Genomic DNA, 27,762 nt, shown 5'->3' on the forward strand with positions numbered 1-27,762 from the left:
TTTTCACCTTACAGAGGGGGATATTATGCAAATGATCTTCTCTACATGAGGAAGAAAAGGGGGCTTGATTTTCCTCAGCAGATGTTGCTTAGACAGTCTACTGTTCTGGAGGGGACAGAAGTAGGAATGCTGTGAAGATCTGATCGCTCCACCTGGCTTCCTACTGACTCCTTATCTGAGCAATAATAGAAAACACACTGATTAATTATTTATTTCAAAGAGCTGTTTGTTGTGGATCTCTTGCTGGACAACCAAGGTTAAAATGAGCGTTCTCTGCATTGTCTGGAAGTATTTTACAACTTTTGTGCTCATGAGCTTGAGGTGTTTCTTGATGGAAGACAAAGTCACTGGCTTAGGTAGCCTGGCAAAATATTTTATTTGCCTTTTTCCCAGGAATCCACACAAAGACGGAGCTGCAACCCTGTGAACCAGACATGATGTGACTGACAGGCTCACAAAGACTGATGCTCACTTTCAGTGAGGACAGAGGGCATCACACCTGCCTAGGATACCCACTGCGAGCGTTTATTAATCAGAGACCTTGAGACCTTGTAGAAATTGCTAAATAAAAAAAAAAACTAAAGCGTGCAGCAGATCCCACTTCTTAACAGTCAAGAACCATACTGCTTTGGAAGCTGAAGAAAACCTTTTTTTTTCCTAAACAAAAGCTTTAATGAGCTGTAATTATGAGTTAAGGTCAAAACACTTATCATCCTTACAAATCAGGAGAAGATGTGCTCATGGAAATAAGCTCCCATGAGTATCCATCATCACTTCAAAAAACTGCATGCAGTGGCACAGCTCCAGGTGCTCCGGCAAATTGGGCTTTTCGATGTGGAATGGATCAAACGTCAGCTCAATATCCATTATTCTCCCCCAATGTGATCTGCATTCTTTTTTTGAGTGGGTGAGAGTTATTGTGTACCTCGTTGCGAATGTGTTTGGGCCAAACTTAATCATTATGTCAGGCTGTTAATAAAAGGTTATTAAAAGAACAAAGATCCAGGTTTTACATATGTTAGGCAGGGGAGGTCTCTGTAACCCCTGTCTCAGAGGTAAAGATGGGCCCTCATGACAAATGATGCTCATGCTGGGATCAGATAGTTAACAAGAGATCTCCTTATTAACCAGGTCTGCATAGATAATTGGCACTTGAGCCTCACATTTTCAATGTGGCCTGAGTCGTGTCATTTATCAAGAAGCAAGCATGCTGTCAGTGCTCCATAATAAGCTGCGGTAACTGATGAATCAAGATAAAGCAGCTCGGTCGAAAACGACAGAGGGAAAGAAAATGGGCCACAACCATGTTATAAGGGCTTAGCTTAATATTCATAACAATAAAGTGGAGTTACAGCGTTACAACCTCCAACAGTGAAACTCAAGGTCATAAAAAGCAGCTCCTGCTCGGTGGAATCTTGATAAAACATTGTTTTCCAAACACTGAGAGACCTTTAAAAGTGCTTAACAGAATTTTTACACGTAAGAAATGATTTAGTTTAAAAGCATGGTAGTTCTCTGAAAAAAAGGAATGTTCGTTGTTTCAATCAATTAAAGACCGACTCCAATGAAAATCATGTTTTTGGTGTTTTTAAAGTGTTCTTGTGGCATTTTTCTGATGATTGAGGACATCATCAAAAGCATTAGGCTTAAAATTACATTTCTGAGTATTTATTCATTCAAATCATGGAGCAGCCAAATATAGCTAGACAACTGATTCCATGTACGTCTTGGGTGTGAAAGGCTGTAAGTTGATGGGAGAGAGTTTAAACAAATGGATTACGGAAAATTTGGGCAGACGTACCAAGAGTCCTGCCCACATTTCAGAGGGGAATTCCTAATGAACTCCTGCAGAAACTATGTCCTAAAAAACTATTTTTTTTTCATTGTAGCTTAATTAAATATGTAATTCCTACGCTTTTAAAATAATTCAAAAGATGATCGGAGTGGAACTATAAAATGGATTATATAGATAAAGAATTCCTGCTGCTGTTATGTATACATTTTATGTTTTATTTATTATCAAAATCAGATCTTTGCTTTTTTCCCCCTTGATTTTGTGACTTTTTAGCTATGCAAACTATGCCTGTCAAGACGGAAATTGATTTCACTGCTGCCTTTGGTTCGATTTCAGCTATTGTTCTCAGTTTATGCAATCTGCTGCTATTATACTATTTAATTGGTCTTAGCTAAACAATAAAGATGCTCATTATGGCTGCTTTGGCTTCACAAGTATACTAAGGAAAACAAATCATGATACAGAGCGAGAACACACCATTTCCTTGTCAGAACAAAATGATGAGCCGCACTTACAACAAACTCACTTCCTTCCAGTTGATGCTCGCAGCTGATAGTCACTGGCCATGTTGCGTTCTGTGACTGTAAATGTGTGCCACACGTGTGGGATCTCCATCCCTCTGCGTTTCTTGCTGGTATATGAGTGCAGTTAATTACAGATGATGGGCTAGTGATCAGCTGTAGGTATGGGAGTCACCTCAGGCCTCTCCCAGCCGTGCACCTGCAGCACTCCCTCCTTCTGTCTGGCTTGTTTGGCAGCGGCTCCATTCCCTAAGTCTCCAGCTGTCCAGTGGGGTGCGCCAAGTCACAGCAGGAGTGCCTGCCTCCTTTTTGGGAAGGTGAGGTGTCTGTTTGGGAGGACGTGGAGGCGCTCAGATTGCTCACCAGAAGACCGAGCATGCTGCCAGCACTAAGCATGTTTGCCTACACGCCCCTGCCTCGCCAGTTAGACCTCATGGTTGGAGGAAATGATGGAGAGAATCTGGGATCTACAAGGGGGGTGGATCCAAAGGAATCTGAGAGACAGAAACGAAAGCCGAGCCTTGGACAGCCCGCCCTCACATGGTAGTCTGAATCTCCTTGTTGGGTTTGTTATGAAGGGGTCGGGTGGTGGAAGGCGGATCTGGTTTGGATTCCTATTTTAAATAACTTTGTATTTTACAAGAAGCTTTTCAATTTGGAAATTTAAACTTTTAAAGGATTAGGAAAATATTGCTAAACCTTAAGGGGAGAAAAATTCCTTTAATTGAACAATAAACAGAAAAATACATTATACAAAATGGTTGTAAACAAGATAAAATGACATCTGGTCTCGTGATGTCCACTTATGTTAAAAATCAATGAATAATAATCTTTATCGTAAGGAAAAAAAACATTAAAAATCTGATTTGCAGCAGAATATAAACAAAAAATTGTAGGCACAGACACATAAACACACTCAAAAATAGCAATTGCATAATGATAATCATTAGCTGTGGGACAAGCTCTCTACAAAAAACCCTCGTTCAATAATACACAACAATGCTCAGTACTTCCAGATGGTGTTACTTTCATGAGCCCACAGGGGGCTCTAGTGTTCTACAGATTTGAATGCCAAGAGTCTATTAACTGCAGCTTTGAGACCACAACTACAGATTGTGTTGAGGTTGGACCTTTTGAACTGTTATAAGACTGATGAGAAACATTAACCAAATTCATGCACAAATCTTAAGATACGGAGACGCTAATTATGCCTTTTTTAAATACAAGTGTAATACAGTTGCAAGAAAGTACACAATGTGGCCGACGAATCAAAGGGGAAAAGCATGAAACGCAGGAATTGATACGTATCTTTGTGCTTATATATTTGTGTATGGGTGTGTGTGGTGGAGGCTGGGAGGGTGTGCGTATGTCTGTATGAAATTCCAAGGTGGTGAACAGTACTTGATGAGCAAGCTCTGGAGACCTCTGAATTTTAATGATGTTGGAGATGATATTGTGTGTCCTTCAGCTTGTTATACTGACACCAGCACTCCATAAATCATCATACCTAGCTATCGTAAAATCAATACCAAACTGCTACCTCAGCGCTAACCCGTAATAAGTTTTTCAGCCTTCTAACAGCTTAAACTTTGCTGTAATGCTGTTCGACCTATAGGTTAAGATCAGAGCATGCTTAATTTGTTTTGTAATAGAGACTTTCTAATCCTTAATGAAGCGCCTATTAGGGAGGCTTTTTTTGGCACATTGGTGATCAGTTGGTGGAACAGCCACTGCAATTAAGTTTGAATCTTTGTCCTGGAGCAAAAGAAAGAAAGAGAAAATAAAAAAAGGAAGCTTGAGTGGTCAATAAATGTTAATCTAGTCAGAACTCGTCTGTGGCTTTGAATAGGACTCACACTGGGTTTTTTTTCTCGTGCACGTTTCATCCTTCTCCTAAGAGAGGCCATCCCTTAAGGATACTGCCACTGATCCCGAGACCAGACTACCACTCACTAATAAGAGCCCATGTGTAAGCAATATTGTTCACTTTAAATGCATTATTAGTGAGCTTTCTGTAAAACATAAGCCATAAATTCAGCCACAGGAAGAAAAAAAATGACACCAGCTTTACTACAAGAAATCCGAAATAATGGGACCGCTTTGAACTTAACAGTAATATAGCCAAATAATCACTCTGAGGTTCAACTGAGCTATTCCAACCACTTGTATTCATATATTCTATGTACAAAAAAGGATCCATGCACGCTTTTGTCCAAACGCCACAACGACACAAATAACAACAACAAAAAGAAAGAAAAAAATGACAAGCCTCAAGTAACCATGTTTTTTTTTCCAGAATGATAGCTATAACTGGGGCAGCATTTCTGAGTAGCACAACATATGTAAAAGCCTTTGCACAAGAGAGAACCCATTGCCACAATTTCTGAAGCGTAAACAGCCTATGAAAGTCAAATGGATGTGTGGCATAATCTGACACAGCGAGTCGCCGCTTCAAAAACAGCCTTAACAAACCACAAATCCAGACTGCAGGGCCAATGGCAGCAGGATTTTTAGATACTCCAAAGGCAATTGAGTTATATTATCCGTCGACAATAAAATGAGACTTGCACTTTAGACATGTCTGTTTTTAAAAGAAAATGAGGATCAGACTTGAAACTATCTGTGTTAGTTGTTTAACTGAGCTGGTTTCATGATGAAGATTTATGAAATCAATTAAAACTTTATTTTAATTTTCAGCACTTTTTAAAAAACTAATAAATCAGAATTAAAGTGCCCTGACGCAATAAATAATATTCCTCAGGTTAGTTTACCTTGTTTTTTTTACTTTCAGAAACAAAAAGAAGGATTGTGATCTCTCAGAAAACATTTTCTCAGAAATTGTACTTGCTGCCACTGAAACATCGGCGTTTTGAATTTTTTAATGATTAAATGCCAAACAAGACAAAATAAAGTATGCGAAGACTTTGAAAACAAAGCATTGTTAAATACATGGCAGCTATGGTAATATTTTGATCCAAAACATGTGCGAGTTATTTGGACAGATTTAGTATTTGGACAAAGAGTAAATACTTATATCACTTATGAACTGTTGACTTAGTTGATTTATTCTTAGAATAAGATACTGGGGAAATAAACCTAACAAAATGCTAAAAAAAAATTGTTTTCAAACTTTAAACTGTAAATGTAGATTTTTTTAAAATGATTTTTTCTTTATTTATAAAATAAATAAAAGTAAAATACAAAGTAAATTAATCATAAAAAAGTAGTAATAAAAGTAAAATTACATTAAATAAAAAATAAATTACAAATAGACAAATATCTTTGTTTTTCAAAAACAAAATGGAAATTTGTTGTTGTAGATATGAACTTTTGTCTGTTTTTTTAGGTATTAATCAGAGTGCCCCCACCATTGGTTTATTTGGTAAAGTTTTAAAATGTACATTTTGACATAACATATTTAAAATAAAAAAATTAGTAAAAAAAAAGAAACACTCATTTTGCAATTCCAAGAATATTTAAAAAAAAATACATTTTTTTGTCCTTTGGTCTTCAACTGTTTCTCTAAAAAAATATCATCATGCAGGATTTAATGCGAGATAAATATCTGCTTCATGTTTCATTGAAACATGGGGGCAGTGCAGCCTGGTATCCGTGAGATGAGATCTGTTATTGTGGACGGGTTAGGTCAAATGCAGCGTGACCTGCCACTTTGGACAGAGATTTAAAAAGTGAAGCCCGACCCCAGTGAGGAGCAGTCTTTCTTCACTGTCAAGAATCTTCTTATATTGCATAACAGCACTTTTGTGCTCAAATTATTGACCTAATTCTAGTTAAATTAAACACTAATACTGTACACAAATGTTTTATTATTATAAAAAAAGACATCATTGGAAATTTACATTGGTGGGATTCCTTTTATTTCAACTTTTCAGCTTTGAAAATATTTTTTATAAAAGGCTGTTTTTCACAAGTGTATAGTCTGCCAAAAAGTCCAATCTTGCCCTTTGCTGTCCATGTACAGAGAAGGAGGCGTGGATAATAAAGGTGTCTTTATGATGAGAGCAACAAAAAACTTAAGAAAAATATATATCAAGAGGTGAAAATTACATTGCTCTGTGATGGGGTGGGAAGAATAAAGAAGGCATTTCTGAGCAAGCCGGCAACATAACCTTCAGAAACATCCTATTTTTCATTTGAGTTGTGTCAGCCAGGTTTGCCTTTAATAACATTCATCCCAGTAGCAAGGAGAGGATAACTCAAGCTTTAGGCACATAATGAATGGGAGAACAGGCCTCTGTGCTGTTAAGAACAGGATGGCTTGCCAAACAGGCGAAGCCGCACTGCTGCACTTGTGGCAAGCCTCTTATTGCACAGCTTTGTCCTGCTTTCACGCCATGCAAATGAACAGTCAGAGGCTTTCTGAGGTGGCTCTCAAATGTGGCCTTGTTAATTACTGTCATTAAAGCAAGGGCTCAGCGACAATACTAACAAGCCACCATGCTCATGATCTCTGCTTTTAGAAGTCCTCCCAGGTGATAAAAACACATCACAACACGGAAGGAAAATTACGATTTGCCAAATTTGCTGACGGGGTGGAAATTTTCTGCTGGCTCTCAGCACCCTGCTGATGATGGATGCATTCTTGACACAGTCTTGGTGTTTAGACTTAAGAAATAATGAGTATCAATGTCCCAGCCTCAGAATATGCAAAGATGAAGGAGTGCTGTGTGAGTTTAATTAAGGGAGGCAGAGGCAGTACGGCTTTTGAATGGACTGACCCAACATGATCAGATTCTTATTGCTGTCATTTTCATGGAGAAAGAAATGACAGTCAAGCACAAACAGCCCTTCAAAGAACTCCTATAATATTTTGTCTGTCCATCTCTGATAATTCTGTAAACTTGGTATCAGTGGTCATACTTTAGTTTACAGATAACATCTGAATAAATGTGAAAAAGGACTGTTTTATAATTGGTTTTCACTTCTTCATTACAACCGTGGGGTCCTTAGCACTTATTGTTTCCACAGTCAAGTGAAGCATTTTGTTTTACAAATGCCCTCTGGCAATTCATGCTTGCCAGATCGGAAGGGGAGGGAAAACTGTTTCTCATACTTTAAAGAGCAAACCAAAACATGGCCCATTATGTCTGTGATGCATCAACTCCCACGTGTGGCCACAAATTTAGTTTCTCCTCTAAAAGTGGAGGGTGACACGGTCAATAGATTCAACACACAAGGCCACTTCCAGGCTAATATAGAAAACCTTCTGGTTTTTTTCCCTCTTTTTCCTGTCTCAGCTTCGCTTCTTCACTCCCGTCCCTATCTCTGTTTCTCAAACGTCTGTGGTGCTGAGGACAAATCAAAAGCTCCATTTTACTAATGTAACACTGAGCAGACTGTGAGGTGGCTGTGGGGATAATGAGGAAATTCAAAGATGTGAAACAGACAGACTGAAATGGATAATTAGGACAGAAAGTTTCTGCGATGCCAATGACACTCTACAGGAAATAGGATCATTAAGTTCCACAAAAAAATGACTGCACAGAGTATACATTGTTCATCCTTTTCATTCTTTTTATTAAACTTTTTATTTCAACCATTACAACCAGATTCAGTATAACTTCAGCCTTCCCTCCTTTTCTTTTAGAGACATGTCAGAAGAAATCCATTTTCTAAAAGGACCTGTGAATACATGCTGCTAAATTACAGCTTTGACCTGCCAGAGAATTAGATGTTTGTCATCCTTTTGCTCAACCGCACATCATTTCATATTGTGCAAACCAAGAGCCCCTGTTACAAAGTTAAAATCAGGGACAAAAAAATGTAGTAACAAGTCTAAGAAAAGGACAGCAGTTATTTTATGCAGCACCAGAGACTGGTGCAGCCAAACTGGATAATAAGCTGGAGTAACTGCTCAAAGGTGTTTGAGGGAGATATCATGTTATGTTGCTCTATTATGATTAGATTTCTCCTTGACAATATGAAAAGATCAAATCGATATCTACTGAGATTTTTATGATCCACATGACTCCCCCACCCCCCTCCAGTTCTTCCTTCTCCAAGCTCCATGGAGAGGACATGATCTGACTTCAGCACACCACCATCCGGCTTTCCTCTGCTCCTGTGCAACTCCATTTAGTACAGAGATCAACAAAATGACCTGGATTTTGAAACTGTTCCCAAATGTTGCTGTTTGGATATCGATGACAGGACCCATTTTGCTCCACTTTAAAGCAATTCAATTAGGAGTCATTAGTCCTCTGAGTGATTACCAGTGCCCTATCGATGGAGAGAAAGAACACACTAATTAAAGGGCATTTAAATGTTTTCTCATTGCAGAGTAATGGGGGAGAAACAGTGTTTAAAACGCAGTTTGAAGGAAAACATCCCTGCACAGCAAATGACCGACATACCGTCTTCACTTGCTCTCTGCAAAATCCCTTTATAGACACATATGCAGTAATGGATCCCACGGGAAAACCTAAATCTGGTCACAAAAGAGGCAGCGGCTCTACTAAAACACAGGTAAACATCAAGATGATAAGCTTATTCACTTAAGAAAAAAAATTAAAAGACTTGTAAATGGCGGAATTGATGGAACATTCATGTTAGGCTTTCATACCGTGGTGGATATGTGAAAAGGAATTTACCACTCAGAGGAAGGGTTGGATTATATTTCATTTTTAATTGCCTGTCAGAGTTGTGCATCTTTGAATTCATTGTATCAAAGATGGATAGGCACTTTCACTGCCTATCATGAAGTTAATTCCATTCTTAGATGAATCGTAGTGATTATACTGAAGGAAGGTGCTTCCCTTTACCATAATACGTTGCTACTTTTCTTGTCCAATCACTCTCTAAGCTGTGGAAGTCATCAGAAGTGAAACAAGCTATGAGGTATGAGGTAGATAAATACAAAACGTGCTGGTTTTAAGACACAGAAGCACATCCTGATTGAAATGTTTATACAATATGGATCAGATTTTATTTTCTAGAAACTTAATTATGCTCAGCACTATCAGGTTTCTACAACTTCACAGTGTTGAGAGGACTGCTTTTTGGTAACATTTTGAGAGAAATATTGATTAAAGTGTGATAAAAGAAAGCTATAGTTCCCAAGGCAAAACCTAAACAGGGATGATTAAATATGCAGAATAGAGGTAGAACCTAAATCTCATAGAAAAACCTGTTGTGCTGCTTTGTATATAGCAAACAAGCTCTTTCTGTAATCTATTCATGCAATGTTTTTAAATTGAAAAGATTATATTTACTCGTGATTAATTAAGGACATTCTAAACTGTGTCCCCATTTCAGTTGACATTTAGGGGTTTTTCCACGTTGGGAAATGATAAAAGGACATATGAGATAAAAGAAATTGTAGCAAAAAACACCTTAAGATATAGTTCTACATAAAAAAGAAATAAAATCTATTATCATGTGAAGGTACAGATGATGAAAGAGTGATGGACAGCATTTAAACCCAGACTGATTTATATCCAATTTTGTTTATATATGATCCTTTTCTTTTTATATACCGTACATAAACTAAATGTCATGCCACAGTTGAACCCTAGCATAACATCTGCATCAGTATCTTTGTTAGAACTCAACCCTAATAGCCCGAAAATGTGATTGATTGAAAAAAACTTTACATACTTAGTTTTGTCTTTACACAATAAACAGTTTTTGTCTGAAAGAAATCAAAACATGACGCTGACATTTCTTTATAATAGTTTTAATGCTGTGTTTACTATAAAAGCAAAGAAGTTGTACATTTTGTTAATAAAATTATTTTATTGATGATTATAATTTATTAGTACGTATTCCTATTTGTTGTTTTTACATATTCATTAAAAAAACATTTTAGAAAAATTCAAGTTTAATTTTGAAATTCACATTATTTTAGAGAAACTTCTCATGTGTTGCTAAATTTCTAAAATAAGTTAGACAATCTTATTGTATGTTTTTTTTTTTTTTTAACATGGAGCAGCAGCTCAAACTGAAGCTTTACCAGAGATCTTACATCGTACTAATTTTAAAAAGTTAAAAAGAACTGGGACACAGGTGCTGTTTTCTCAATGTCCTTTAATTCAAAAGATAATTCATCTATTGTAATGCTCGTCGCCTTTTACTTTCACTGCTTTATTTTAAGCTGCTCTTGCAGAGTATATGAGCAGCTGTCATAATATTTGACAATAGATCTTATATTCTGTCGCTGCTTTATGGTGTCGGAGAGAAGACACCAACAATACAATAATGGAATTCATATTTTTGTAAGGACATACTTCTTTCTGTTAGGATTTTACAAGTTTGCTGAAATATAGAGCACATCCTGAACACTTTGCCACCTTATTGTGGGGCTTAGGCCGGCGGCAGTGTAGGACAGCGGAGCCGCCATCAGAGAGTGTGCACGGATGAATAGAGCTGTTGCTGCAAAATGTTTTGGCCCTTCAAGGAAGTTAGAAAAGCACTGTTTGAATATACACAATTTACCATTTTATGGGAAAACAACTAAATTAGAATCACTGGTCCTAATGTGCTTAAATCTTTGGGAAAAGGAAAGCATAGACCACATGAAAACCATATACAGACAATCAAGTTCTTTAACTTTGGCTTTTTGCACCCCATAACAATAATGTACCAATGTGCAGTGCATGACGACTGATGGGCTACAACTATTTTTCATTTCTTTGTGAATTTTTGTTTTTTAATAGAAGCAGATCATGTTAATGCTTCAAAAACAGAAGAGTGTCAAAGACACACGAATAAGAAACCTTCTGATGAAGGTAATTAATGAAAACATGAAATAAAACGAAGAAAAATGATATTCAACATAAAAAACCTTATCTTTGTACATTTGTAAGCCTGTTTTAACTTTTTTACTTTGATTCTAGAGGGCATGTTTAATGTGAACTTATCTGCGGTAAATCTTTTTCATGCTTTGCTGTTTATAGATGTTTTGAGATGTGATGAATATTCCTATCCAAGATGTCTTTCTAAATGAATGAGAACAAAACATTCCCAGCTGTGATTTTGTAGTGAAAAATAAAGTGCATCCAATGCAGCCTGGTATAAATATTTATTTTGAACAAAAATCCCCTTTGTTGTCTTCCAAGGCCTAAAAAAAGCTCCTTAAAGACCCACTTCGATAAAAAAATGTTGTTTTGGATGTTTTTAACACGTTTTTGTAGTATTTTTCTCATGATGGAGGACATGTATGAAAGAATTTAAGCTTAAAACTCAATTTGAGTATTTCTTTATTCAAATTGTGGTGAATAAGGATCAGATGAAAAAATGCCATTTAAAAAAGCTCTCATCTGTGACATAGTAACTGCAATAGGTGCGCTAAAGTCTCACCGCTCTGCTCCATTCTGAGACATCCACTTGCAGACAACTAAATCCATTAACCTCTTTGTTTCCCCCGCCTGAGCTTTGATCTGGCTCAAAACTGTACGGCTGGATAACTGCTTGCGATTTTTGTTGCCCTGCTGATGTAAACAAATGGATCATTGGAAATAAGTAGAGGCTTACTTCTGCTGCAACAGTCCACAACTCTGAGGAGAATTTCTAATGAACCTCTGCCGCTCTGCAGAAATTATGTCCTAGAAAACAATAAAGATTTTTTTATTGTGGCTTAAAATAGCATAATCATAATTAAAATACCACTGGAAACACTTTAAAAATAGATCAAAACAGAATTGGAGTGGGACTTTAAGCGTTTTGATAAATTCAAGGTTTATCATTTCTTCTAGGCTGGACATCAGACACATTTATAGATTTCTTTGTGTAAATGATGGGACGGATGGAGCCTTTATGTTGATGTAACATGCCCCTCCGGCCTGCTTTGCCCATAACAATAAAATAATTCCTTACAATAGTGGTTTGGAATGCCTCTCAGCAACAACGTTCAAAATCAAATTGTATTTGAAAAGCGTTCCCATTTGGATAACTATGATTACAGTGTTTTTGGGCAAAAAGAAAAAAATGTGTTGTTTTCTCGAACATAGTTTCTGCAGACCGGCAGGACTTGATTAGAAATTCACCTCTGTGTTGTGGGCAGGATAGTTAGTGCTGGGCAACCCCACCCCCTGAGCAGCCCGAAGTATGGCCCTTAAAATATATATATATATATATATATATATATATATATATATATATATATATATATATATATATATATATATATATATATATATATATATATATATATATATATATATATTTTATACATACAGATATACATACATATATATATCATATATGATATATATATGTATTTTTATCACAAATAGGGTCTTTTTCAAACTGCACTTTTTAAAATCTCCTCCTGAGTCTCAATCTTTTGAAAAAGAAAAATAGCTCAGAAACACAATTGAGGTTAATTCTCCAGATATATGTCCTCCATCAGAGAAATGCCACAAGAGCAAAACACAATTTTCATCAATGTGGGTTTTAAAGGAGTGGGTAGAGAGCTGCTGCAAAGTCATACTGAGAGACCAATAATAATTCTGATTTGACCGTGCTTTGGTCAAAAATCAAAAACAACCACAATGAAGAGCCTTTTTGCTTTAGCATTGCCTCTTGTTTTGCAAAAATATTAACAGCACAAACATTGCTTACTTTGGTCAGTTTGTCTCCAATGTTGGACATTTTGTACTGTTTTAAAGAAGTGTATAATCCCTCCTTGTAGTACAGTTTCTTTGCTAACATTTAGTTTTGGGAGAACCATGATGTCTGAAAATAACATTCTTTCCCACAAACAAAAACATGCATATATATATATATATATATTTTTGACATCTGACAGTCAAGTTAAGGTTTTATAGATGTAAATGAGACAAACTGAAATAAACAAACAAAAAAAAAGTTGGTTTTCAGTTCTGCTCAGTGCTTTTTATAATTTACTGCAGTTAGAATAAAATGACATGACATGCTATGAGTAGAAGATTCCGTCAGCTCTAAAGTGCAGAAAGTGAGAATTGAAAAAGTCAAAAACAGCTGTTCCCTGAATGTTGATCATGACAAGAATTCTTTTTATTTCCCTAAAACTCATTAGTTCTTATGCACATACTGAAAACTAGATGATGGAATCTTGCATGCTGACTGCCTTCCTCTGTTTTTGTTCCGAAGCTGAAATAACTATGACAAATGTCCCCTTGGTCTGACTTTTATTCCTCACCTTATTCCCAATGTCATTCATTTGCCACTGAAGGTAACAAGCCTTTTCCACTCCGTGCTCTGTAACGGCAGACCTTTAATAGCCATTTCCCGGTGTGGCGACGGGAGAGAGGGGGAACAAGTTTATTTGTGTGTCTGCACATGCTTCTCCAGCGATTCTCTCTGCTCCACTCACCCAGCTGCTGGCTGAAGGAGTGATTCATGGGCCTGACAGATGCCTGGTGCAGCTGGATCTGTCCTTGATCATCCCAAAAGCCTGGACAGCACTGTCATTCACCATTGCCCAAATTATCTCTGTATTGACTGCAGAACCCTCTGTGACAGCACTGTAATGGCTAATTACCCAGGATGCTTTGGGTACTTTTAAACCCCAGAGTGTTCTCTCTAGCTGTCTTGCCAGGCTGCTGCTGCTGCTACCATGTTGCTGTGTAGGACCACTGTTTTGTTTTTCTGCCCCACCTGGGCTCCAAAGATACTGAAGCAAAATGTCAAAAGAAATAAAAGTGCAGCATTCTTTTCTCCACAGCACTTTTCATGTGGAGTTGTGGCACATACAGCTTCAGAGAGGCAAATGCGAGCATAAATTGTTGTTTATGGTTTGTCTGTTTCCTTATCCTTGCCTGTGTCAGGGGAATTGCCTCCTTAAACACAAAGTTAATTATCAAAATCTGTCTAAGGATGTCAGAAAATGATCCATTTGAAATCTCTTACAGTTTGAAAATATGACAAAGTCCTCTATAGTTTATGCCAAAATGTTCTCTCATGACATCAACTGCAAGCACACAATTTTAAAGGTAGCAATGTCACTTTAGAGTGAGGGGAATTTCAGGGTGACAGGCAGAAGTGAAAAGAAATGGAGAGACGGAAGGAGAGGAAAGAGAAGGTGAGGGAATAGAGGGTACAAAATCCCATCCTGACTGTTAGAGAAGATGATGAGGTCCCTTGAGAATGGACGGAGGAGAGAGGAAGCAGCTTTTCCTCACAAAGACTCTAGTAATTTGCCACATTCTGTCCGCACACTAGGCGTGGAAGCTGCTCTGTCTTTAATTACCAGGAACCAACCCATCCCCCTCCCTGCTCTTCAGTGTCCTGTCCTCCTCACGTTACGATCTTCCTTCAGTCGATGTCTCCTGCTCCCAAGTATCCTCTCTTCTCCATTCCCATCAGTGTTGGAGTAGGAATGATTGGCCGAAGCTTCTGTCTGCAGGGAGCGGAAGAATGGACACCAAATAAAGTGATAAAAGCTGAGAGAGTGACCCTGACTCAGATAGCAGCTGTGATCTTGATGGACAGAAGCATTTTAATGACACCAAGGTTTCACCTAGATAAACTATCGGTCCTGACAGCCCTGTTATCCACGGACATGAAAAAAACCCTCCTGATGACGGATCAGAATTTACACCTCAATGACAACTAATTATTTATTCCAATCATGGCAGGAGCAATCCAGCAATTCTTGAAACTGCTTAGGCTTTCCAGAAATGAGTAAACACTCAAATGTGTTTCCTGAGACGGTGCAACTGCTGCAGCTTGTAGCAACATCACTGTCAGGGAACAGCCAGAGTGTAGGGGCCGTGGCCTTTTCGTCTGGCCGTCGTCTGTCATCTCCAAGATGGCGCCGTTGTTTCCCTCTGCTTTATTTGCATTTCAGGTTTCGCATACATCTGTGTTTCTGTATGCATCCAGGCTTCGCAAAATCTAAACTCAGAGGGAGATCTGGTAACTACACTACAATCCTGACCTGCTACACCCAGATATGCTCCGCCAAAGAGGAGAGGCTGTGCTGGTGCTGGTGCTGCAGTGTTTGTGTGTTCTTTCAGTGAACAGGCGGTGGGAGGGTCTGATTTTCCTGAGGGTGAAAGGGTTAGAGGGGTGTGTGTGTCTGTGTTACCAGTCACCTGCTGCTAAATCCTATTATCAAGGCCTGGGGGTTAAACCAACCATCACCATTAAAGGCCTGTCAGGGGAAAGCCCACAAATAATAGGGCTGATCGCTACAACTCACAAATAATTAGGTGCTTTGATAGAGGATAATCAATTAGTGATAATAGGAGGTGACTTGGCATTTTGTGATGTATCAAAGATGAAAGGAAATAATACTGAAGACAGCAATTTTCCAGTCCTAAATTATGTTTGATTAAAATTAAAAAAATCTTCTCAGAGTTTTATGAGATTTTTGTTTTTAATTTAGATTTTCATTTTTTGAAGGTTGAGTCACGGCATCTAGACCTTGCCACTCATCCTAGTAGTGTCATCTGTCCTTTTATGCATAGAAGTAAAATAGAAAACTTTTATCCTCATTGTGTTTTGTGAAATTTGTGAACAGGATGCAAATTAATGCCATATCTTTGTATTTTTCTCTTTTAAGTGTTCATATATTGATAGGAAAATACTCAAATGACACAAAAGAAACAGAAATTAATTATCTAAAGTATGTTTAGCTCAATAAGCTATATAATTAAAGTTTCATGGGAAATGGCAAGACTGTTTCTCTAAACTTGACTAACAGATAAAAGAGTACTTACCTTTTGGCCCTATTTTCTTACATACATGTCAAGCTTATAAAGTGTAAACATTTCCATATGCTTCCTAGGAAGGATGCAAGGGGGGAAAAAAAATTCATCAACGCAAGTGTTTAATGAGATTTGAAGTGACAGTTTACATCTCCAGCCACAATTAACACATTGATGGTGTTTTTCGTCGGGCCCCTCACAGTGATAATGCCTGTTGTCAAATCTGTTTAGCGCGCCAAATCTCCTGGAGCCTTCAGCTAGGCGGCAAGCTTTTGACAGATTGAAGGTTCAGAGATAGGCTATCATGACAGATGGAAGCTGGCATCGATGTTCAGCTCTCGCCAATCACAGGGGACCTGCCCCCCTTATTCTGCGGGGCGCAGCTCCGCAACCTTCCCCCCTCTGATGGGAGCAGGGGATGGCATTGTTAAGCAGTGCATCTGTGAGACTGAGTCTCCTCTGATGGAAGCATAAGGCAAAGAGCTCTCAAGCAAAAGACGGCCACTGCTGTAAGCGCATTTCAGATATGATGGGAGGTGAGCTCTAGGGAATTGTGGAAGAGAAAAAGTTTGAAACATTTTGAGGAGCAGTGGAGGACCCAAGAGAGAGAAGAGTGACTGCAGAAAGACTCAGCTATTCAGTAATCATTAAATTTGATCATTACCTAAATGCTGGCAAATGTTCTGTTCAGTCACAGCACAGTGGAATTTGACAGAAAGATTTACTTGATCACTCTCATATCTGATGGGAAGAATGCCATTTTTTCATGGCCAGCCAAATCACACCTGTTAAATGCTCAGTACTGAGAAGGAAAATCAATTTAGATAGCGCAGGCTTGCATATAAAGTCTTCCTTGGAACTCATACTACAGTATGATTACCCTTAATTAGATCCATCTGAAATGGTGGCACAGGAGAAACTCATTAAACTGAGCTTGTTCTAATCAGACAGGCTTATATGGATTTTGCCGACATCAGAAATTGTTCTGAAAAGAAAAATACACCAGGGCCTCTGAAACAGAGGAGGGGATCTGATAATTAAGTATCTGCCATGCGCTGATGATATCACAAGTGTTAATGATCACTATAATGACAGTTCACACAGCATCCAGTTAATTTACAATACACCTACTGTGAGGCACCACTGTGACAGACACAGCAAACACAGCTAAATGAAAACAGTTTAGTATGAATTAAGAAGACATAAGCTAAGTCCAAAAGGTAGTTTTTCAGGAAAGGAATTAAGTGCTTACTTGCGCTGAAACATTGCTGCAGGAGCTAAGTTTGAGATGCAGAGATGTTGATTTGCTTGCTGGCAGGCAACCCTTGAAGTTGTTTGGTCTCTCCCTCCCTGTTTAGGCGAACACATTGTTGATTCAGACCCATCATGTTGAGGCTTGAGGTCACCCTGTCTCAGGCTTGGCTAGTTAGCAGCAGCCCACCTGATAGCCCAAAGGAAATCACAGCAGCCGCACTCACAGGAGAGGGCCTGACAGCCAGGCCCTGCACCAGAGAGAGGGGTCCAGCTATGGGGGTGGAGCGAGGAGGGTCAGGGTGAGGGGGGGGGGCTTAAAATGAAAAGCAAGATGGTTTGAGAAGGGAGGCGCATGTTTTTGAGTGTTAGGGTGGAGGGGGCAAAAAGAAGGGAGGGATTAGATCGAGCTAAAGAGCGTGCAAAACTGCACAGTGGTGGTTTAGCTGAAAAAGGGCGGACAAAGTGAGTGATATTCACAGTTTATTGTGACACTAAAGAAAAAAAGAGTCAGAAAAAAGGAGAAACTGTTCTGGGTGAATCTGTGGAAAAATAAGAAAACTGAAGTCCAGTAAACAGAGCAACGAGGAACCTCATTCATAAAGATGGATGCTTCAAATTTCCATGGGGGTGGAGAGGTTTCTATTCAGGAGTATAAATGGATCTATTAAAGATGCTGGTGGGGTGGTCATGTTGTGCAGTTTTTGCAACGACTAGCAGCAAAACTGCCCTGTGTAAATGAGTCGAGGCATAATTTGAAGCTATCCTGGGGCAGCAGTGCTGCTCTTACAGAGAAAATGTTGGCTGTAAAATGCAGTGATGAACAGCAGACATTTCCAGTTCACAAGACTTCCAGTCTCTCTTGAGAGTCTGCTTCATCCCTATTATAGCCAATAATAGCCCATTGTAGTCAAATGCTCTTTCTCTTCACTGTGACTGAATGAGGACGCATTATTTACTGAGAGGAGACAACACTTATACGCTGCTGCAGAAAACTGCTGACAGGAAGAGGACAAAAATCATGGGTTTTCCCTTTTAGGAGACATTCTACTTCTTTATATTTATAGCTCTGTTTAATAGGATCCCACAATCTAGGGATACAGATCCACACAACTTGCATTGTTGCTCCACCTTCATGTCCAAGTGCAAAGTGTGAAATCCTTTGAAATTTAATGTTATTCTTCAACTAGTTGCATTGACGTCTGTGAATTCACTTGGTTTAAAATGACATGATAATTTAAAGCCTCTAGTTCATTAACCTGTAACATTTCACATATTTGCATTCACAAATTATTTGATCAATATATGATTGTGAAAGTTCATACTAGTAAAACAATGCCCCTTTTTAGCAGCAGTCTAACTTCAAATTGCAGATCTAAACCTTACAGTATTCCTGAACAGTTTATTTAGGTCCCCATTTTCTGCTTATGTCCAAAAGCACCCTGAGACAAATGCCTAACCACAAAGTCATACACCATTAATGCAGTCAGTGGTGCTGCAGCCTCAGAATCTTATTATCTTAGTTGGTTCAGCCTCATTAGCTGTTCCATGCATATTAATGGGCAGGAAATGGAAAACTATACTCCATTTAAGAACAAAACACACTCAAAGTACTTGCTGTTTCTGGGCTATAGGACATAACTCACTCTGCAAATTGCTATCATCGAGCTTGTGGCAGAACCCTGCTGTTTTCTTTACCCAAAAGCCGTTGGTTTCCTTGCAGATACAGAGTTTCATTAACCTGCACTGCATTCAGGCGCCATTATGGTTGTAATTATGACACACACTCCTGTGATGAACTGCCTGGGTTCTCAGGGACTTTTATGTCCGGTGCTCCTGTCACCAAGGCCAGGGTCGTCCCCGCATGGAGGGAAGAAGTGCTAATCTCACATGGCATTGAAGTTAGCTTTGTAGACTTATGTAGGCTTATCTATCATGGTCATGGCTTCATAAGGTAGAGGAGTTTTAGGTGGAAGCCACTAAAAAAGAAAGGAGAGCAAATTGAAGTCCTCTCATCTACCTTCTCACTGTTCCCAGACTGCATCAGTCAAAAGTAAGAAGAAAAGAGTGAGGATCTACTAAGGATAAAATAAAAACACCTTAATGGAGCAGAGGTCCTCTTTGTTCAGTTTGCTTTCCACAGAACAAAGGAAAGAAGAGAAATTAGTTCTTCATACTTTTGTAATTAGCATGCGCTTATTAGTAGTGCAGGACAACAAAAGTCTATCTCCCATTCTATACTCAGCACATCTGCCAAGAGAGCAATGGAGACCTTAACTTGGGAAACAAATAAAACCTCTGTCCAGTGTCTCATTATCCATGAAAGTATCTCCAGACTTCTTCTGTCTAATCAAAGAGAAAGGAAACACTGGAACGGGCTGAAAAATTCTAACATAAGGGAGAGTGAAACCATTCCCCCAGCATTCGACGAATCTCACTCACAGCAGATAGTGAAGGTATGAAGATCCTTTGGCAGGTGCTGTGGGCTGTCAGAGCTAGACAAGCTCTGCTGCTGGATAACATCTTGCCAAATGCTTGAAGCTTGTCAGTTAGCAGTTTGCCAGGAAGAAGTGGACAGATACTAACCTCTCAGAGAAAAAGACTGACCACAACTTGCAAGCCTTGAAAGAAAGTTTCTCAGTAAAATTTGGAAGTCATACACTTTAAAATGATAAAAAAAAAAGTCTGGAAAAATAGGTTTTGTTGCAATCTAAGATAGCTGTTTAACATTTTTTTTAAATGGGCCAGAGTATATGTTTGTTTGGGGACATAAGATTTTTCTTCAAATTAAATTGAATAAACTTTAATAATTAGCAGCTTCCTGGTGGACTATATTCAGTTACCTGATTGCCAACAAGTAATTTAATGGTTGAAATCCGAAGCCAGAACTTTACAGTTCATTTAGCCAATACGCCACACCTTTTATTGACTTCTCTAAAATTATTATCAGTAAGTTTAATAAGTAAAAATAAGCTACTAAATAAAAACTAATGCACACTACATGTTTGGCTCTGGCATTAGGACAATATAACCATCAAATTTTGTTCATGTTTTTGCACCTATTTCATTATTTTGTATTTCCTTTTGAAAATAAAAAATAAACACCATGAACAGAAGAGCATTAATGAATGACATTGTTCAAAGTTCAAAAATCTCTTAAATGGAAGCAACAATTCTGCAGCCAAATAATTAAGACCATACTGAATGAGCTTGGAGAAAATTTTATAACTGCTGATAAGTAAAATGAACACAATGGAATACTTTCATGAGAAATGTTGGATTTTGGAATTCATAGGGTACTTTTATGGGAAACCATCTATGAAACATGTTTGGAGTCCAAGCAGAACATCCAATGGGAAGCCCCGATCTTGATACTCATTTTTCTAAAAGAACATGACAAGGAGGCATAAAAATTTGTTTGGCCCCAAAGCCCATGATGAATCTATGGTATGTGCCAGGACAATTTCAGTCCAAGTAGGTTGTGTTTTGAAACCCATGAGGATCTGCTGCCAACCCTCCCATGCCAGACTCCACAGGATGCTGTGTATACAGGACAAAGTGATTTTGGCAAGGGTGTCAGAAGTCAGATATATCAAAATTCGTCATGGAGATTGGAGACACTCGACATAAAGTGAGTTAGATGTTTTTGTATCTCTACAAAAATTGCTTCGTAATTAAATAAAATACACCTACTAAAGCCGTAGAACTGTATACAAAAACAAAGTATAAGGCATTTTGCGTCAGTCGTGAATTCAGTGCCTCTGAGGGTTCCAGTCTGATTAAATAAAGGAAAAATAACAAATGCTAGAAAAATAAGCTAAAGGTCAGATTGTGAGTTAAGGGTTACCTTTTTATCAGTGACACATGGTTTCTTACTCAGGGCTTTGGAGAAAAACAAGGTTTGAAGGCAGAAAAAAGATAACAAGGACTATTGGCTCTTGAAAGTCAAAGAGCCTTTCTCTGCTCCTCTACGATCTTGAGAAAAAGAAATCGTATACGTTTCTCTCACGTTTTCCCAAATTATTTTCAAGTAAGAAATACAGGTCTGGAGGAAGAGCCTGAGGGGAGTTTGGATTAGATAGGTAAAAATTGTCCTGTGAAGGAGAGGCTCATTGAAAGAAGGGAGGAGATTAATCCTACCCTAAGGAAATAAAACGAGTGACCCTAAAGATCCAGTTTTCTGTCCACCTCACATATTTTAAGACTGATTCTTTCTCTTAAGATTTTTCTTCACTAAACGACCATTCATTTTTTGCCATTTTAATTAATAATGGTTGCCAGCAACTTTAAATTTAACAAGCAGAATCATGATGTTGAGAAATCATGTTTTAATCATGTTTACTTTTTATCAAAAATCAAGCATAAAACAAAAACTAATTCGGCCCATTACCTTGAGGATGTTCTGCTACCTTTGCTTAAAAAACAAACAATGACTTTGTATCTACTGGGTTAACTTAGTTAAAAAATAATTTGAAACCTGACTTCTACACCACCCCAATGAAAAATATGCTAAAAAGTGTGTGCTGTTACTTATGTTAATGCAACTTTTGCTTTTAGAAAATTTTTCCAATTAAGACCACAACACCCATTTTTTTTAACTTCTTTCACTTCGACAGTTTCAGTATCACTTTATTTATATTTTTTGTTACAACATAAGGCTTAAACTAAATTATAGCAACTGATACAGTTCTAAAGTATGTGCCAGTGTAGCAGAAAAAGTATAAACACAGTCAAGTAATAAAGAAACTGTGTTTGAAAACTATTTATTCTGGCTTGTCTCTGCTCCTGCTCCTGTACTAGGCAGTGGACCCTGCCGCTGGCTCGTCTCGCACCCCCAGTCATTCCCCAACTCCATCTGGATGAAGCCCATCTGCTGGACTATTTAAACGTGTGCACACGTTTAAATAGTTGCATGGTTGCAGAGTTAGATGAGCTAATTCTTAAGGAGTTTCCTTACCGAGAAGGAGGGTCTAAGGGAAGTTTAGCCTAGTCTGTTAAGTTTAGTTTAGTCAATACCTGTTGAACTCTATGACTTCATGTTCATTATGATCTCATGTTTATTATAATTACTGGTATGAAGCCCATTGATATGAATATTGTTGTAATATAGGGCTATATAAATAAAATTGAACTGAATTGGTACTGATAATATTCAATTAATATTATTCTAACTGCAAACAACACACACACACACAGGTCAAACATGGGTGATTGAGTGATGGACTAGTATTCTTTAATAAGTAAAAGCGCCACGGTTTAAACAGAAAAGAACTCAAAAACCAGCACAAATACCAAAACAGTGGAGAGAAGTGATTGCTAAACTTGACTAAACAAAAGCGATGCTCCAACAGAGTACAGAAGCAGAGACACTAAAATGCAGCTCAAACAAATAAACCAAAAGTGCAGGCAGCTGTGCGCCCCTCCCCGGAGAACCACAGGTGAGAGGGCGGAGCTCTTCAGGAGAAGTCATAGCCAACCTGTACAGAAAACAAAAGAATGAGGTTAAAACAAAACAAAAACTGACACACTATCAAATTTACAATTCCTCACACATGCTTTTTTTTTTTTTTTTACACTTGGCAACAAATATGTTTTAATTTTAGTTGGATCTCTGACAACATTGCCACTTAAGTCCCTGAAAAATGATTTTCATTTTGGCTTCTCCACATTGGTTCAAAGGTTGCAGGGCTGCTTCTCACTGGAAACAGAATAAATGTACAACTGATAATAAACTTGAACACATGCTGTCAAAAAGAGTGTCATTTTGGGTAACTCTTAACAGTGATGATTCTAACATCATTTTCAAACACCCAGGATACTGTGTTGTTTGTAAAATTATTTGTGAATTCCTGATTGAAAAACACATCTGACGTGTACACACTGTTAACGTGCAACACTGCTTCCAATAAGCTCTTTCTAAATAATTTTGCTTTAATTATAACTGCCATAACAATGAGCCAGGGTGAGATAAATAAATAGATAAACTGTCCTCACTGGAATTGTGCTGATGCGGAGGCCTGCCTAGGCATTATAAACCTAATTAGCAGAAGATTACTATGCAGTGTGCAAGGCTGTGGTCCAGAAAGACATCATTAGGTCTTCTGATGGGGATATGCCTTCAGCACATTGATTGTTTTTTCGCTCCAAGAACAATGCAGATTGCGGACTTTATAATTGGGCTTTCAGGTCACTTGTGACTTCAGTTTGACTCTGTATGGCTGGTGATCTCCATTCAAACAAAGGGGCAGATAGCAAAAAGGCATTCCTGCTAAACTCAAGGAATGCAGAGGATGTTATGGATTATGATTAAAATCATACAGCAGGACTGCATAATTACCCTGGTGAAAACGATGATAGAGCTTTACTTTCAATTCAAATCTAAAGAACATTATGGATGCTCACTTAGTTACTGCTGTATGTATGAATAACAGAAAACACTATTGTTTATAATTTACAATAATACATTTCAACTATGAAGAACAAATGCACAAAAAAAGTTTGCTTAAAAGTGCAATGTTTCTTTTTCTTTAATCCTTTAATCCAATTAATCTGACATGGTCACTGATTAGAGGAATTCAGTCCGCAGTCATTAGTCTTAAATCTTCTAAAGTTCGCTGTCTACAATCATTACATAGTTTTGATGTGATTATGTGAAACTGAGACATGCTCTGAAAATGTCTTGTCTCTCGTTTTGATTTTCACGCAGATAGACATTGACCGTCTGTGATCCTGGCAGAGCTTTGAATGACAGATGAAAGACACATATGAACACATTTGATATCTAATAGCTCAAGTTTGATCAAACTGATCAATTTAAACGCAAATTCACTCAAAACATTGACATGAGACTTTTCTGGTCATTCAAACTCATATTTGAGAAATTTTTCTTTTCTATTTTTAAATTGTTTTTTTTAAATAGATTCGGATAAAAATCAACAGTTTTGTTCTTGTTTTACAATTTATGTATTAGTTAATATTTTTAGTTGTTAATTTTAATGTATGACTGTTACACGGACCAGGAAGCACTTTTTAAATTACATTTATTGTTCTATTGGCAATGACAATATATAAATAAATAAAAAAAGTAATAAGTATGTAAATAAAAAAATAAACTATATATATATATATATATATATATATATATATATATATATATATAAATTTTCTTACTCATTTTCTGTCATCCATTTATTATTAATTATTACTTTTATGCGTGTTCTATTTTGCCTCATTGAGTACATCCACTGTTTTTTCACTAGATAGTCTATTTTACCTCCCAAAAGCTATATGTCCTAAAGCTTTCAAACTTTAAACCTTTCATCATCCTAGAGTGTGGGAAGATGGAAAGTTTTAAAAACTCCACCTACCAGGAGTATATCAAGAATGTTAACATGGCAGTAAATGAAATAAAGAAACTTTAAAGCTAAATGTTGCTTCACAAAGTTCATTAGGTAGTTTTTCAGATCACCGTAAATAGAAATAAACTGAGAATAATTAATGACCCACTCCAATCATCTTTTGATCTATTTTCAAAGTGTTCCTAGTGATCTTTTAATTACGACTATGCTGATTTTAGGCAAAATCTGTACCCATTTCATTTTCTAGGACAGTTTCTGCAGAGCAGCAGGAGTTCATTCCATCTTTGCAAAAGTTTGGATGTTATTTGTTTTAGTGGGCGAAACGCAGACATGCTGCCGAGACTGGGTTGATGTCACGGAATGGGTGACACCCACATGGAGCGAAAGGCGGTGCCTCAGAGATTGAGTCATCTTACTTCCGGGTAGAAAAATAGCTTGTGAAAATAACTCATATTTAATTATAAAAAAAATATTTTTGTGTGTTAAAGTTAATGTTTTATCATATACGTGGATATTGTTTACTAGAAAAGGCTTAAGAAAAGGCTCTTTAAGATTAACTTTCTTTGCATATGTCCTCCATTGTGAAAAAAAACCCAAAGGAACATGTTAAAAACCCCATAAAACATAATTATCATCAGAGTGGGTCTCTGACTGAAAAAAAAAAAAAAAAAATTATGTCGTCATGGGAAATTCCGAGTCCACTTACTGTGGTATGCCAGTAATGGACAAGATTATGGTCTTCAAAGCAATTGTTTTCATATTACTAATTCATTACCACAAAGTTTAAACTTGTATTATCATGCTGACTAAGGATCTGGGTGTAACCTGCAACATTTCTATTTGGCACCTAAGAAAGCAAATTTTGGTGGCATTATCTAACATACAAAAAAGTCAAGTTTCATTTTAATTCAATTTTAATTTACGTTGCATTTCTTGAGTAAAACTCTTTTGATGCTTAGTTGCAGAACTGTTTAATTGACTTTAAATGTTAAATACAGACTTGGAAATTAGTATTAAGTTAATTTTCTTTTTTTACACAACTTTTCCTAAACAAAGATGAGAAAATTTGAATAGAATTTCTGTCTCCTTGATATACCTTTGAAATTTGTAAAGAATTTCAGTCTATTGATGTTGTTATGCAGGTATGAGTACTTCAGATTGAACCAGCAGATAAAACACAGGGTGTATGGTAAAAGTTTTTTTTTTATCATGTATAGACTTAAGCCAGGTAATGTTTCTTTTGCTTTCTTTCGTTACTTAGCATTCCTCTATGTATGTTCATGTTATCCTGCTGTCTGGACTCACCCACTGCACGCTTGTCTACCGGACCTCGTTTTTCCCAGCTCTTGTTTGTAACAGGGCACTACAGCACCATTTGAGGTATGATAATCAGCTGATTAGCCAGCAAAGTCCTTTTCCCAGAGGCTCCTTTGTGTGCAAAATCCTCACACTCAATTGACATGTGGACATCATCAAGCTGATGAAATGCAATTGTAATGAACAAGTGAGGCAGAGCATCTGCAGTGGGACACTGAAACGAAGAAGACCCTTCCCTCCTGACATGCTAATGTGGAAAGCTGCTCTCTGCCTGCGCTTCCCGTGGGTCTCTCATGGAAATGTGAAAAGATGCATATTCAAAACGGTGCTTTCTGAGGGGGCTGGATGTAGGGTGAGAGGGATGGGTTCAAAAAAAAAAAGAAAAAAGAGAGGATCTGTGTGGACTTGGCCAAATGCTAATTCTGAGACAGATTATATTGCATCACGCGCAGTAATGATCTGACAGTTCATTTGTGAGGAGAGTTCAGGATCTGAGGTTTAATGCTTGGGTGGACGCAGGTGCTGAGCCCCAGCTCCTCAGAGCTGTCAGACGAAGGCAGGGGGCTGCTGTCAAATTATCCCAGTTAAAAAGGCTGAGGTGCCTCCAAATATGAAAGACATTTAAGAAATTAATGCATTCGTATTCAACACATATTGCAACAGCGTTTCATTATAGGTGCTCTAGTCATATTAAAATTGACATCTGACCTTTAACATTTCTCAGAAGCTCCCATGGAACATTCGTATTACATACATGCTTAAGTGAAAGAGAAGGTAATTGTGATAACTAGCAATAATTAAACAAACTGACATTTTAGTACCACCATTTTCCCTTGTACTTGTTAATTTTTTCACAAAGTGCTAAAGAACATCTTGGAAATCATTTACAGGAGTGTGTTTTAAAAATTGTCAGAGGCAGAAGCGACGAGCCTAGCACATTTACAAAAAGTACTGATTTCAAACTCTGTGTTGTTTTGTTTATTCAATGAGATTTATTGCAGCACAAGTGCTGCTTTGTTACTGCATAATCTTGCTGTGATTATGATAAGCTTGTATAATGGAGACAAATTTCATACAGTTTCCCTGATCTACATTTTTCTGCTTTCATGCATAAAATATTCATCACAAATGAATATAAGAGAAGAAGTTCCAGAACTATCAAACACAAACAACCAGACGTCCTTAACGTTCTATTTCTCAGCTGTGTTCTCACTGGAAACTTTTTAAACTTCATCTAAATGAGAATAGTTTGTGAGGTCACAGTGCTAGGATATTTAATTTTCTGTTGGTGCAGGTCAATTTAAATCATACTGACGCTGGAATCTTTTATTGAAAGGTTAGATGTAAGTTATTGCACCTTCGACCCCTAGATGAGTTGCATTGTGATGATGGGTCGTTCGGGTTCGGACCTCCAGCACAAAGCAAATAGACCCCCTGCTTTCAGAGCCTTTTGGGCTAGTGGAGGTGACAGAGGTAGAGAGGGTCAAAGCCTCTGAAATGTATCCTCACACTCTTCAACTTCATACCTAACCTGGTGTTGGCACAACTAGACCCTAGGCTATGAGGTGGGCTCCCTCCCACCAGGTGTCCTGGATGGAGTACATGTCTTCAGGGTGTGGCGTGCTGCAGACTACACATGGTGCTGGGGGTCAAACATGGAGCCATGCTGGACCAGCTGTCGCTGTGCTGTTTGCCCCAGCTCTGAGCCGGGCCTGCTGGAAGAGGCCAGATGCGCCACACTCTGTCACTCTTCTTCACCTCAACATTGGTGTCAGTGTCTGACCCCGGTACTTCAGCGCTGCTTTTGCTAAGATCCCTGCAACAGCGGACATGTTAAGATAGATAATTCTAGTTCTGGATGCTCCTCG

Source organism: Oryzias latipes, chromosome 21 (genome assembly GCF_053564925.1).
Source record: "Oryzias latipes strain Hd-rR chromosome 21, Olatipes_Hd-rR_3.1".
Lineage (NCBI taxonomy): Eukaryota > Metazoa > Chordata > Actinopteri > Beloniformes > Adrianichthyidae > Oryzias > Oryzias latipes.